The 13,555-nt window shown below is 38.6% G+C and overlaps 1 long non-coding RNA gene across 1 annotated transcript; it reads left to right on the top strand.

Annotated features, from left to right (window-relative positions):
• Positions 1-1,213: 1,213 nt before the first annotated feature.
• LOC150067434 (uncharacterized) lies at positions 1,214-7,594 on the top strand. Its single transcript, XR_016539634.1, has 3 exons — positions 1,214-1,335; positions 2,788-2,899; positions 7,520-7,594. It is a non-coding gene; the product is annotated as an uncharacterized LOC150067434 (long non-coding RNA).
• Positions 7,595-13,555: the final 5,961 nt, after the last annotated feature.

The raw sequence follows: 13,555 nt of genomic DNA, 5'->3' as shown, positions 1-13,555 counted from the left end.
AAGAGAATGTCATTTGCTGGAAAACGGATGCACTTGGAGAACAAGGTATTGAAGAGGAAAAGCCAAGGTCAAAAAGCAGGATATCAGGTTTTTGCCTATGTGTGGAAGCTGCATCATGGACGTACATAGAACATGAGTCTAAGGGACTACTAATAAGAAGAAAGGGAAAGGGAAAGGGAGAAGGGAAAAGGGAAAAGACAGCAATTTGGAGCTATCTGCAACTACATCTGAAAACAGCATAAGAACCTCAATGAAAGCTATTGATCAATGGAAGGTGATTGGTAGGGGAAAAATTGTGTGATCATTTTTTGCAGATATTCATGTATCATTTTTTTTCCAAACTTCTCATTTAAATTGGTTTTCCATCTTTGTTTAAAGTTGTGAAATGTTATAAACCCATACCTTTCTGTATTTATGAAGTACATAAAAAATTAAAACTGCATATATATTTAAATACCATTAAATAAAGCCTGTCCATATTTTCCTAATAGCTTTTCATTTTTAATAGTCATTGCTTTTCTTTTCCCTTGTGATTAAAAATTCTAATGAAATATCCTAATAGGAATATATAATACATTTTAGGAACGTTAAAAAAATTATACAGGTTAACTGTGTCATCTGGGAAGGATGTGGGAACAGCAGACTTGGGTGCCAAGTCCAAGTTTAAGGGCACAGACTGCAGGTAAACTGAGTCTGAATCCTTCTAGGAGACTGCTGTGTGGCTTTGGGCATGCTACTTAGCTTCTCAGTCTTAAACTCTCTATCTGTCATAATGGCTTACTAACAGCACCAATTTCCTATGTGGTGGTGAGGATTAGGTAAGCAAATACATTGACTCTTTACAGTGTTGTGGTGAAGAAGCCCTTAATGGCACCATCCTGCAACTCTGGAAAGAAGATGGAAGCTGAGGAAGCAGGGAGGCTTGAAGGCTACTCTCCAAAGGGTGCTTCTGGGCCCTGAGCAGAGCATAGAGTACTTAGTGGGGATGTGGAACCCATGTTCTTTCTGTGTTTCCTTCTTGACCTTTGATTTTTAGGTAAAGTAGCATGAGGGGACTGTGATGATAGTCTGAGACTGCAGCTAAATTCCTGCTGGCTCAGAACATGGTCCAAGCAATTAAATGATAAATACTACTTTGTCTTCTTCTTCTTCCTCCTCCTCCTCCTCTTCCTACACATTCCCGTTTTTCTTTTCTCTAATGTCTACTCTTTTCAAATGATGATGATCCAAAGGTGTATATCATGTTCTTGTTCTCATTTCCAGAGCCTTTGGACAAGACATCCTGAAGATGAGTAAACTTGACAGGTTTTAAGTAATGGAATTAGGAATTCATGGGTAAGGAAATAGACCAGGGAATTCAATGGTGCCACAAGATGGTGGCGTTAAATTATGTAGTCAGGATGTATCTTTGAACACGTAAAAGAGTATATGCTTTCTATTTTAGTAGACTATAGCCAGTATGCAATGTTGTATCCAGCTTATTACTAAAAGTAACATTGTACTTTTAATTATCAAAAACATTTACTATGTGTATTAAATTTTTATTTATAAATGTTAATCACCTATATTGCATGCAACCTAGAGTTGCAGTACAAACTCAAGTGAAAGAGGTCCCCATCCTACAAGTATATATTGAATTTGGGCAAAGGCCCCTCACTGGGGTCACTCTGGGTCACTGGCAGATCTTGGTTGGAAATGTCAATTTCAGCTCCCAGATGGTCAGTCCTACGCTGAGTCACCCAAGCCTACAAAGAATGACTAATATCCTAACAGGTACATATCATCAGGTGTTGAAAAAGTGGGAGGAAAACAACCTGTGTTAAAATGTTCTTCTACCTAGCATTTAAGGAGCACCCACAGGTAGACCCAAAATAAACCTGGAACAAATGAGCAAGATTGACTTTGTGTATGAATAGAGTATATTTGTGATTTACTGGAAACAGAGCCTGGCAAAATACTGAGATGAAGGCATGCTGGGGTGACAGGAAGTGAGAGGGGCAGGTCACACGATTGCAGATCTTGCATCTCTTCTCCTCAAGGATTCTGATTAGGTACATGCTGTATGAGCCTGAGAGCTTATCCTTCCCTAGTTTTCTCCTATGTGAAAAGAAGTATTTAGATTTGTTGCTCCTTTCTCTCAAGAAAGACCTAGTGATTCAAAGGCTGACATTCTACCTAGTGTTGATTTTGAACAGACATGAGATCATTTTTCTTTGAAAGGGGTTACTCTCTATTACTTAAGCTGGCTTTGAACTCACTATGTATCCCAGGTAGTCTCACATTTGCAATTCTCCTACCTAAGTTTCCCAATGGTTTGGATTTCAACATGTACCACTATACATGGCCTGCTTTCTGTAAGAAGAGGAGAGCCATGCAATCTCTCTATCAGAGAAGGTATATTAGAAAATCAGGGTCCTGATTACTGGTAATGTGTTACATCAAAATTTCAAAATGCTTCCACAGAAGCAGATGCCTAGATAAACCAAATGGCACATATGATGGTTGAAACCACTTGGTAGTCTCGATTTCATTCAGCTTAAGATGATAGGAAAGATGAACAGTTTAGCCAAGTCCCTGACATAAAGTAAGAAATTCAGAGGTGTAGTTTGGATTTGGTCCATGTGTTACAACTTTGGCCTTCTGCTTCCACACACCTATGTGGAATTAATTGGTAGGACATGGAACTACTTAAGCCTAGTGAGAGGTCTTTAAGTCTCTGGGGGATGTTCTCTCAAAGGGTGTCATGTGACTCTTCTCTTTCCTCACTTTTTCCCCACTTCCTTGCAGGGAGGTGGTGAACCAGTTTGTTCTAGCTCATACTACCATCCGTGGTGAATGGCCTCACCACAGACTCAACAGCAACAGAGCCAAGCGACCACAGACTGATGCCTCTGAAACTGTGAGTCAAGACAAAACTTTTCTATTCATAAGCTGATCATCTCAGGAATTTGTTACAGGACTAGAAAGCTGACTAGTGCACTCAGTGTTCACATTATTTACCTCCTTGCTCTACAAATGTTCAACTGGGCAGGTTGATGAAGTGTATCTTTTTTGTAAAATATCTTATTGGTGGGATAATGTATAGAGGGGTTACAGTTACACTCATCAGTTAGTGGGTACGTTACTTCTCAAACCATGATACCCTTTCTTATGTTTTTGTTCCCCTTCCCTTCCCCCCCGGTTATCTTGTTTTTCCCCCTTCCCTTTCTTTTTAATTACAATGTACTTAGAATTCTAGATACCTAGAAATGATAATAGATGCAAGTAATATGAAAATGTCCCCAATTGTTGAGAGATGTCTGTTGGGAGTTGGGCGTGAGACATTCTCCATTATAGTAGAGCATGGTTAGTATTCAGTGCCATGTTAGGGTTTTATAAGAAGAATGATTAGGGGCTATTTATATCATAGAATGAAACCAGGTCAAGTAACTCATGAAAATAACTACTGGTCATTGTATTTGAGTTGTGATACGTGGGCTCAGTGTCACAACATCTTCCCTTGGTTTGTGGTCCTTGGTCTTATTCTTTTGGTATTGCTATGATAAAGGTGATATACAGAGAGGTTGCAATTACATAAGTCAGGAATAGAGTATATTTCTTTTTGGACAGTGTTACCCCTTCCCTTGCTCTCCCCACCTTTTTTCCTCCCTTCCCAAAGTTGTATAGTTCCTTTTCATACATTGTCTAGTGAGTACCACTGTTACACTTGTTTATCCCTTCTCCCTCCATTTATGTGTCCCCTTTCCTTCCCAAAGACAGGTAAATAAACAAACAAGACAAAAAAAAAGAAAATGAGCACAGCAACAAAGAAAAAATACCTTTCCATTTCCTGGAGTTTATTCGATTTTGTTATTTTGTTTGATGAGCAGCACATAAGCGCTGAGCCTTTGTGTACCACCCCTATAAGTGTCCTCCTTTGGTCTCATTGTGTGTCAATGCCTAGAGTCCTGTATCACTTATCGTATCCTAGTGTATGTATTTTGGAACAAGCTTCTGCCTGGGAGAAAAAAGAAGTGCTGTTTGTGTCTCTCAGCTTGGATTACTTCACTTAACACGATTTGTTCTAGATCCATCAATTTCCCTGCAAATGATAAAGTATTTTTCATTCTAGCAGCCATGTAAAATTCCATTGTTTATATATACCATGTTTTTTGGATCTACTCATCTACTGTAGGGCATCAGACTGTTTCCACAACTTGGCTATTGTGAATGGTGCAGCAATGTACTTGGTTGTGCATGTGTCTTTATGGTATCCTAACTTGCGATGTTCTGAGTAGATACCCAGGAGTGGTATGTTGGGGTCATAGGGAAGATGTTTGTGTTTTGCAGAACCTCCAGACTGCTGTCATTCTTTGTGGTCATAGTAACCAAATCTTAGTAGTTACTAAGTCACACTGTGACATACTTTATTCACTCTACCTCATTTCTTCCTTATAAAAATCCAATGAAGCAAATGTCAGAGTCTTCATTTAACCATGAACAAATCAAGGCTTGATGAGATTATTTTGTTATAGTCACAGAAATAGCCAATGGCAGGACCAGAATCCCAACTGTTGACTCGACTGAACCCGGCTGAGTCTCATTTGTGTTCAACCCACCCAGTTGAGCTTCCTCTTTGACATGATGACAAATGGAAATGCAAAGACTAGAAATCACATCTCAACATGTGTCTTCTCAAGGACATTTCTGTTTGATTGCTGTGGTTATGCTATGGTTGTACATGAACTTTTCAGGAAGTGATCACTATGTTAGAGTGTAGACAACTTGTTCAGAAACTCAGAGCCAAGTTGCATAGTTGTCCTTCCATAGCAGCATCCAGAGGGCCCTCTTTTCAGGATCTCTCTGGCTTAGCATGATCTACATGCTGTCTTCTAACACATATGAGCTGTTTTCCTATCTGTGGCTATGAAAAATTCAAGGAACATTCTCAGAATTGCCGTTTCGTACCAGCAAAGTGAATACTAGGAATTTACATTTCTGGATTCTTGTTTTGTGCCTTGTTTCAGAATTCTTTCCTACCTGGCTCTAGGATAGTCAGAATTATCCTCCTCTGATTCCATGATCATTAATGAACGTTTCTACTTTATTTGTGGTTGTAGGAATTGAACTCAGGACTCAGGCTCGTCTCTGCTTTTCATTCAAGGCTGGTGCTCTACCACTTGAGTCACACCTCTACTTCTGACTTTTTGCTGCTTAATTGGAGATAAAAGTCTGCAGGCTTGAGGGTTTGTGAACTCCCAGAGGGATATAAACCCCATTTGAACTGTGATTCTTAGATTTCTACCTTCTGAGTGGCTAGGATTATAGGTGTGAGTCACCAGTGCCTAGCAAAAATTTCTATTTTGATGAAATAAGAACTTATCACAAATTTTTCCTTCAGTTTTGAAGACCTAGAAGATCTAATGATTAAATGGAAAAACATACCAAAATGGAATAAAAAATTTCAACTTCCATAGACATTGCTGTTGAAGTAGTTTGCTTTCCCTTTCTCTTTCTCTTTCCCTTGGTATGCTTCCATTTCCTCTCTCTCTCTCCTCTTTCTTTCTTTCTTTCTTTCTTTCTTTCTTTCTTTCTTTCTCTCTCTCTCCCTTTCTTTCTTTCTTTCTTTCTTTCTTTCTTTCTTTCTTTCTTTCTTTCTTTCTCTCTCTCTTTCTCTCTCTTTCTCTCTTTCTTTCTTTCTCTTTCTCTATCTCTCTCTTTCTTTCTTCCTTCCTCTCTTTCTTTCTCTCTCTTCCTTCCTTCCTTCCTTCCTTCCTTCCTTCCTTTCTCTCTCTCTTTCTCTCTCTTTCTCTCTTTCTTTCTTTCTCTTTCTCTATCTCTCTCTCTTTCTTTCTTTCTTTCTCTCTTTCTTTCTCTCTCTTCCTTCCTTCCTTCCTTCCTTCCTTCCTTCCTTCCTTCCTTCCTCTCTCTCTCTCTCTCTCTCTCTCTCTCTCTCTCTCTTCCTTCCTTCCTTTCTCTCTTTCTCTCTTTCCTTCCTTCCTTCCTTCCTTCCTTCCTTCCTTCCTTCCTTCCTTCCTTCCTTCCTTCCTTCCTTCCTTCTTCCTTTCCCTGGCTCTTAGGACTCTCATTCTTTTCCCACATCATTCTATCTAGTAGGAATGATCTGTATTCCTTTTATGCTTGGTGAACTTCTATTGATCCTGTAAAACCCCCTCTCAGCATGACCTCCTCTGGAAAGCATAGGTTATGCCCCTTCCTTTGCTGTGTTCACATAGTATTTAGGTCATATTTCTATTACTGTGTCTACGAAAAGTATATTGTTATTTATTATGGGGTAAAAATTGATCACATTACCTCCCCCGCCCAAAATTCTTAGAGAATTCCTATGAATATATGATACATTCCAAACTCTTCAGACTATAGCTCAGTTATCTTCATGGGAGAAACCCTGAGAGCTTCTGGTACCATCCACAGGTCCATTCTGAGCCATAGGGCATAGCTGGAGTGCTGAAAATCCTGTCACTCATGCTTGCCTCTCTTGCTCAGATCCCCTCCCAGGATCACTTTCTTAAGTTGGTGGCCTCTTAGGTGCACTTTGCATGTTCTCCTCAACATGGGCACGATAATCTCACAGCACTCAGCCTAGGCCATGAACTTGAGGAGAGGAGATCTGGGTCTCCTGTCTTCATATCCTGTCTTCCCCCCCTGCTCTCCCCAATATTCAATTGAGTACCTGGTACATAGTAGGTTCTCAGCAAAGTTTCATTGAATTGAATGAATTCAGAGCAGTTGTTGTTAATGGGGGTCTCCATAGCACCCTTGCATGAATATAAAATGTGGATTTGTAAACTTGAAACAAATAGATAACCTTGTCATCAAAAGATAACCTGTCCATAGGAGCTATTACAAAATAAAGGGATTCCCAAATCACTCTGTGCCCATGGTTAAGATCAATCTTCTTCAGAGTTTTAGTGTGGGGGACACAATGTATGCTAGTCTGCCTGTGTTCAGCACAGTGAATTTGGGCAAGTTGTGTCCTCTGAGTGTGGTCCAGGTGCTCTGTCTCAAACAGGGCTGCCACAACACTTCACCCTCCCTTGACGTCATTTGTCTACTGAGATCATTTGTTTGCATCCACCGACCAGCTCCCTCTCAACCCTGAGTTTTTATTTGACCTCAGCAGGTGTAATACAATATCTGAGGGTAGTGCATGCTTGTTTTAAACAGTACTTCACTTTTCATGTTACAAAATGAGCACAGACCCTTAAAATACCATCAAGATAATGAAGACAAAAAGTAAACACCTCTAAAGCTGTAGTCCAAAGTTTTTTTCCTCCTCATTTCTGGCCTCTTTATCTGTCTCTGTCTGTCTGTCTGTCTGTCCGTCCGTCCGTCCCTCCCTCCCTCCCTCCCTCCCTCCCTCCCTCCCTCCCTCCTCTCTCTCTCTCTCTCTCTCTCTCTCTCTCTCTCTCTCTCTCTCTCTCTCTCTCTCTCTCTCTCTCCTTAATTCTGGGCAGCCCTGTTTTTGTAGAGCTCTGGTCACCAGCACCAAATGGTAATTTATCATCTTTCTTGGCAGGGTTCCTGCTTCATCTTGCACCTGCCTTCTTGAAAGAAAACAAGACATCAGATACTTATTCAAATAATGGAGTAGTTGATCAACTGCGTCTCTGCACAATAGAGAGTTAGCCATGATAAAAGAACAACTTTTTCATGCATTATATGTGACATATGCATCCTTTCTCTGAAGATTTATGAACCTCTGACTATTGGTATTGTTCATCTAATCAAACCTTTACAGCCTCACTCTGAAGCTTAAACTTATTATCAATTGACTGCTGGAGAGGAGACAATCAATTTTATAAATGCTTCAACACCTGCACTCTCTCCGAATGTGGGGGAGGGTGGGGAGGATCAATACCAGTTTTCATTTTGTTTTTCTGTCAAAGTATAAGGCAATCAAACCTTGCTTACAAGTTCAGGAAGGTTTGTAAATTCAGGAAACAACACTTGAAGACATCGATTGTGAGCTTGATCTTGAGTGTTGGTGGTTTTTGAAAAAAATAGATTATGTATTCCTTCCCATTTCTCTAAATAAAAGAGTAAGTCACTCACACAAAAAGGAAAAGAAAAAGAAAGAATGCTGTGATGATGCTGTTTAGGAGTCAATTTCTTATTTGAGGAAGGAGTGTGTGAAGAATAAATGGGTATGGATGATGTATGTGGATTTTACAAATCAATTGATTACTTAGCTGAGCCAGGCATGATGCCAGTTCAGAAATATGGAAAAGTGACTGAGCCAAGATCCCTGCCTTCAAAATGCTCAAAATCTATTAGTAGAAGACATATAAACAATTTGCTTTGTTATATAAAATAGGATAATTTAGCAGTTGAATAGGACATAGAAAAAGTGAAAGAAGGAAAGGAAGGAAAGGAAAAAGCAGAAAAAGATGGGAAAAAATGAGAGTTTATGAGATGCTTATAGTTAATAGGCTGGTATCTCTAGGTCTGTGATCACATTGTGAGAACATAGAGGTGTGAATGCATCTAGATTAATTTCTTTGTTCTGTTGTGTTGCTTTTCTTCTCTGTTATTTTGAAAAAAGTTGTTTAAAATATGGGGGAAAATCAGTCTAGCAGAGGAAGAACTGGTCCCTCATGTAAAGAATTAACTGAAGCCGGGTGTGGTGGCTCACGCTTGTAATCCTAGGTACTCAGGAGGCTGAGATTTGAGGATCGCAATTCAAAGCCAATCCTGGCACTACAAAGCCATGATACTCTTACCTTCAATTAACCTCTAGAAAAAGGGAAATAATTCTGTGGCTCAAGGGTTGGTAACCTTGATCTGAAGAGCTCAGAGATAGTGCCCAGGCCCAGAGTTCAAGCTGCATAGCAAGCCCCCCCCCAAAAAAAGAATTAACTGAAAAGTCAGGCACCAGAGTCTCAAACATATAATCCTAGCTACTCAGGAGGCTGAGAATTGAAGACTTGTGATTCAAAGCCAGTCTCAACAGACAAGTCTGTGAGATTCTTAACACCAATAAACTACTCAGAAAATGTTGGAATTGGTGCTATAGCTCAAAGAATGTTAGCCTTGAACAAAAAGAAGCTCTGGAAGAGTACACAAGCCCTGAGTTCATGCCTTAGGACCAGATAAAAGAAAGAAAAAGAAAAATCTACCATTCATTCCTTCTGTTCAGGTTTTTTTTCCATATATTTTTATTGTAATTAATAGAAGGATTACATTATATTCACCAGATAGAAAGTGCATTAATTCACATACATTGATACCCTTTCTCATGTCTTGGTCCCCATTTCCCTCCCCCCCACCCCCACCCCTCATCTTGTTTTCTCCCCTTCCCTATCCAATTTCAAATAACCAAATACAAATATATCCAATATATCAGAAAACAAAGTGAGATACTGTAACAATATGAGATAATCAAGGGACAGCAAAAGAGATGAGAGATAACATAGTACATTAAGGACAACAATTACTCATTATATGGCTTTTGTTTCTATATCCTAGAGGTCCTTTCATTTAGCGTCATACTATATGGCCTCTGTAGCTAGGTTTTGCTCTATTGCAAATCTCTGCTATGAGTGCCCAAGGTTTCTACTGATTATGACAAATGAAAGGGAGCCAAAAAAAAAATAGAATGGAAGAAAGACAGCCTGTTCAGGTTTTATTTGTTGTTTAAAACAAAGAGAAGGAACACTACAGATAAAATTGTCTTTCTTTTGTCTTTCCTTTCCACATAGCTTGTTTTCTTCCTCTCCATAGGTGATCCCTTCCAGACCCAAGTGTTTGCCTATGTACATAGGCTTGTTCCATGGATTTACTCATTGCTTTGTTATTCAAAAATGATATCCTGAAAACTATTCTCCTGACCCCTGGAGTTTGGCTTGGGAAGCGTCAAATAAAATAGTTGTGGAAATGCTTTCTAAGTTATAAACTCCTGTGGATATGTTATTTGAACCTAAGTAATTCTAATTGTATTGGTAAACAATTGTGGTACTTCTTGCATGCTTATAATTTACATGTATTCAAAGAATTTACATAAGTTCCATTTATACACGTATGTGTGGATGAACATACATACCCATACATTTAGCCCTTTATCTGTGAGTTCTACATCTGTGGATTTAACCCATTATGACCTGAAAATATCTAGAAAAACTTCAAATGGAACTAGATTTTCTAAGCAACATAAATATTACAACTATTTTTGTGTCATTTACCATATATTAGGTATTACAAATAAGCTAGAGTTGCTATAAATTGTTAAGGAGGATATGTACAGGTGGTATATAAACACTGCACTACTTTGTTTGAGGGATCTGGGAATTTTTAGGTTTTAGTATCCTCTAGGAATCTGGAAACTAATTCCTGATTATACAGAGGGTTGGCTGCATGTATGTATATGAATATATGCATAGGTAAATACATATATCCTGGCATATGTATAAACACATAAATTGTCTCAGCATTGATCTACGACATCCATCCATAATGCTGTGAGTTAGTAGGAGATTGCCCATACCGAATACTTCATTGGTATTTGGTGATGGGGTTTCTCTCTTTTCATTCAACCCTTAGCCACTATGGCTGGTATCTGTTTTTATTTTTGTATGTCCTTCAGAAATAAATATTTCTGAAAGAATGACATTGGGATAGCAAAACCTAGATACATAAGGCCATATAGTATGACGCTAAATGAAAGGACCTCTAGGATATAGAAACAAAAGCCATACAATGAGTAATTGTTGTCCTTTATGTACTATGTTATCTCTCATCTCTTTTGCTATCACTTGATTATCTCATATTGTTACAGTATCTTACTTTGTTATCTGATATATTGGATATATTTGTATTTGGTTATTTGAAATTGGATAGGAAAGGGGGGAAAACAAGATGAGGGGTGCGGATATGGGGGAGGGAAATGGGGACCAAGACATGAGAAAGGGTATCAATGTATGTGAATTAATGCACCTTCTATCTGGCAAATATAATGTAACCCTTCTATTAATTACAATAAAAATATTTGAAAAAAATATTTCTGAATTGGCTCAAGAGAGACAAAGCTTTTCTTATCTGACTCTCCTTCCACAAGTGGGCACAGGCTGGCCCAGCCCTTCAGGTTGAGGTATTAAGTAGGCAAAAGCAGGTTACTCTGACAGTAGGCATCCTTGATCTCACTGCGCTCTGTGGATTCTCCTAGATTGGGAGTGAAGGGAGGGTGGTATTTCTAATTAGCAATTACCTCTCTGCCAGTTGTGTTTTCTTTGTTGTGAAGTTATGGTTAAAATGGTTGCTAGGGTTTAGGACAATCAATGTCGATCCTTCCTTGGAATTTTCCCCAGATCTCCTTCAAGGTTATTTTTTTTTAAATTTATACACCTGGTGTGTTGTTTGAGAGTGTGACACCTGGTGACTGGAATTTTCTACCTCTCCACCTGCTCCCCAAATATGTTATTTCTTTAATCTAAAAATACTCTTTTTTTGTAAAAGTATAGAGGAGGAAAGAATCAAATTAAAAAGTTTAAATAGTCAAATTAAGCAAGCAACACTCAAGTTAGCCAGATTTCCATCTGCTGCAAGTTTTATACACCTTACCTTCTTGGAAGGAAATGGAAGGTAGAACATTTACTTTTTCACATGAGCAAATAGGCATTGCTTTAATTTGCTTTTTTCTATTTTCTCTTGATTTCTTCAGAATTTGAAACCCAGAAGGGATACAAATATAGCTACCTTCCCCATAGAGTTTAAACCTTGCAAAGATAGCTGATCAGATCAGATAATCTAGTAGAAATTCTGTAGTCGCATATAACATGCATACTCACAGTGATGGTTATGGGGCAGACAGTCCAGGGCTTAGAAAGACACAGTCAAATGTATATTTGCCCAGTCCTATAGATATTGTTTTCACATGACTCTCTCCTACTTTTCATAGCTAGTGTTTTCAAAACGCTGGTATCATTTCCAAATAAAAATGTGTCTTTTTGTCTGTTCATTATCATGATGTGGTTTTTAACAAATCATTTCAACAACGCACTTGTTTAATGCTTTTAGAAGCGTTTGTAGAAGTTGCTAATAAAATAACACCTAGTAATGATTTTCAAAGATTATAAACTGTATATTAGATTCCATGATCATCTTGGCAAAGATCAGGTTCCGTGCTTTTGGAAGCTGCCCAATCCCTCTGAAATATTCACCTGAAAAGATTCTCCACACCAGAGAGGCTAATGCGAAGGTGCTGGTTGAGGAAGAATGTTAAAGATAGTCTTGTTCCATAGACCTGCAAGGTGAGGCATTCAGGCCAACATTGTAGCTCTGTATGTTCTATAAAAGCCAATAGATAGACCAACACTGGTAAATTTATGGTATTTCCAAAGTAATGCTGGGCCTTGGGTAGGACCTGCATTTTCTCTACCAGATGCTGACTTCTGTCTTCTTTCTTGACGTTTTCCAAGTCCTCAACCTCAAGTGAGTCTCAGTTTCTTCATGCCCTTGGTAAGGACTTTGCAAATGCTATTATGGTTGGCATCTTGGCTTTGTCATCTATACACTGACATGGTTTTATTTATTGAGCATCTAATGAGATACTGGATGTAAAACATGTATTAATTGTGAAGTTTTGTTATTTTATTATGCAATTTTAATGCTATTGGAATGGAATGGAATAGGATAGGACAAAATAAAACGACAGAGAACTAAAGCGTGTAAAGTGGTGCCATCTCAGTGGAAGGTGAGCCCGTCAGGAATATGGCCAGTGCAAGTCACTGTATCATTATTACTAAGCATAATGATTGGGCCTGTAGAAGACACTTGATAAATACTTGCTGAAATAAGAAATGTTGCAAAGAATGTGCTTTGTATCAATGTTTGTACATCTCCCATAAAATCCCAGATGTTGCTATCATATCATGGCATACAGTGTGATGGCATCTGATGTGATGGGGTCTTGGGTCAGTAATTAGTTCAGGAGGTACCAAAGAGGCCCAGAGGCTCCCTGTTGTCTTTCTGCCATATGAGAACACAACGAAGAGAAGACAGTTGTCTGCAAATCAGATAACCCAAACCTATGTTATATATATAACTGAAATAAATTTCTGTTGTTTATAAATCCCACCAATTTATCGTACTTTATTATAGTAACCTGAATTGAGATAGCATAAGAGATAATAATGCTTAGATCCATTTTTTATCAACAAAGAAGAAGAGAAAGAATTAGCTTCATAGAAATGATTGTCCAAATAAAGGGAAAGGAGGAAGGATCCTTCAGGTTTAGACTTTAATTTTTGAGTAATAGCCACAACTAAGTTTTAGTTCTTATTTCCATCCCTTTTCTAGTTTTCTGTTGAACTGTATTAGTTTCTTTCTCTGTCTCTATCTCTGTCCTTGAACTTCTGTTTGTGTATGTGAGTGTGTGTGTGTGTGTGTGTGTGTGTGTGTGTGTGGTGATTAAGGCAGGAATTTACAGGGTGAACTCGTATGGAATACCCATTAGGTAATAAATATTCACAGAGAACCTGTGGTGGGCCTGAACTGTTCTAGGTATTGCAGATCCAAACCAAAGCCCACAGGGCTCTGTCTTTGAGTCATTAGAAGTGCT

The sequence above is a fragment of the Megascapheus bottae genome, chromosome 2, assembly GCF_031878675.1.
Source record: "Megascapheus bottae isolate mThoBot1 chromosome 2, mThoBot2.hap1, whole genome shotgun sequence".
NCBI classification, from domain to species: Eukaryota; Metazoa; Chordata; class Mammalia; order Rodentia; family Geomyidae; genus Megascapheus; species Megascapheus bottae.
Note: the sequence above shows the minus strand (reverse complement) of the source record. Positions and strands in the feature narration are given on the sequence as shown.